The sequence below is a fragment of the Pteropus vampyrus genome, unplaced genomic scaffold (genome assembly GCF_000151845.1).
Source record: "Pteropus vampyrus isolate Shadow unplaced genomic scaffold, Pvam_2.0 Scaffold117, whole genome shotgun sequence".
NCBI classification, from domain to species: domain Eukaryota; kingdom Metazoa; phylum Chordata; class Mammalia; order Chiroptera; family Pteropodidae; genus Pteropus; species Pteropus vampyrus.
In genome coordinates, this window is record NW_011888898.1 from 516358 (window position 1) to 518275 (window position 1918).

The window sequence follows — 1918 nt, forward strand, 5'->3', positions numbered from 1 at the left end:
CCCCCCTGCTATTTGCTTATTTTTCGCTTTTAACATTATGTGCAGGAGACTGGTTCATGTTGGTATGATTAGAGTTAGTCCATGTTTAAAAACGGCGTCGCTGCAGCGGGCCAGTGGGCGTGGCTGTGATTCGTGTGGGTGTCCCTTGTGTAGGTGTCCCATCGGAGGCTGTCTCCAGCTTCCCACTTGTGCACACCTGCTGCTGCACACAGCCGTGCTTTGCCCATGTGTGCTCACGTGACAGTACTCCTTTTGGGTAAGTATGGAGGGGTAGAGTCTCCGGGTTATTAGGTATGTGCTTATCCGATGTGAATTTTTATTGCTAAATTCACTTCCAAGATAGATGCACGAATGCACACGCCCGCCAGCAGGGTCTGCCGACGCACCCCTTCCATGCCCTCGCCTAAGCGAAATATGCTCCATCTCCTCCCGTCTCTCCAATCCGAAGGCCGAGCATCTTGCCATCTGACGTACCATTGCCACCCAGGTGACAATTACGAACCTGGTCTTTGGAGTCAGGGAGAACTGAGGTCCCGGTTCTGTCCCTGAACTCAGTTGCCTTCTCTTCAGATGGTACCGTGATGGCACCCCCGTGAAAGCTGCCAGGACACTTCCACAAGACGGCCTAGAAGGGGCTCGTAGCAGTGTCTGGAACGTGCTTTCGATTATTGGCGACGATCTGTGCTATTATTATTATTATTCCAAGAGCGTTTCCAGTTTTGTGGCTGTTGGGGGCAGATGCCACAGCACATGTCAGCCTTGCCAATCAAAGCTCAGTCCTTCCAGCCCTGTAGTGTAGATGCTTGAACAGCTCAAGTGAAACCTTACCCTTCAGCGGAGTGCCCTTAAAAGGACCTCAGTCATAATAACTAACTTCACCAAGTCTACCACATGGCCCGTGCATCCATTTGATCCTCCCAGCCTGCCGAGGGAGGTGCTGTGATTCGACCCATTTGACAGATGAGGAAACTAAGGAACAGAGCGGTCAAGTGACTCTCCTGAGGTCACATCTCCAGTAAATTGGCAGAGCTGGGAACTGAACCTGTCAGTCAGGCCCTGGGCTCATGTTCTTCACCAGTCATTTATAGAATTTTCTAGATGGACATTGACACTGCAGGTGGTTTGACAATGGTGTGAGAGAGACTCAGAAGGCTGGTTCCCTAGAGACGACTCTTGGATGCTTTCTTTTTTCTCTTTAGGTCTAATTTAAAAAATAATTTACAGTTATTTTAATTAAAACATTTTTTTTCTTTTTTAATTAATTTTTTTTTGGTGACATTGGTTGAATAGTTTGCTTTCTTTCTTTCTTTTTCTTTTTTTAACAGTAAAGCACATATATATTTACACAGTGTTCACCTCCCATAGTTAGATTTCTTTCTGTCACCACATATTCGACCCCCTCTGACCCTGTCTTCCTCTCCCCTCCCCTCCCCCGCTCCCTGGTAACTACTAGTGTATTGTCCACGCCCACGCGTCTCTGTTGGTTTGTCCTGTTCATTTGTTGTTTTTAGGTTTATATCCCACATATAAGTGACATCACGTGATTTTCAACTTCTTCTGTTTGGCTTATTTCACTTAGCATGATTATCTCGAGGTCCATCCATGTTGTCGCAAATGGCAGTATGTCATCTCTTCTTATGGCCGAGTCATATTCCATTGTATGTATGTACCACAGCTCCTTTAGCCAATCAACTTAGGTTGTTTCCATGTCCTGGCCACTGTGAAAAATGCTGCTATGAACATCGGTGTGCAAATATCTTTTCGGATATGGGTTTTCAAGTCTTTGGGGTAAATACCCAGTAGAGGGATTGCTGGATCATACGGTAGATCAATTCTTAGTTTTTTTGAATGCTCTCCCTTTCGATGGGAGAGGGGGCACCTGTTGGTTTGACAAACGAGGAAACTGTTGTGAGAATGA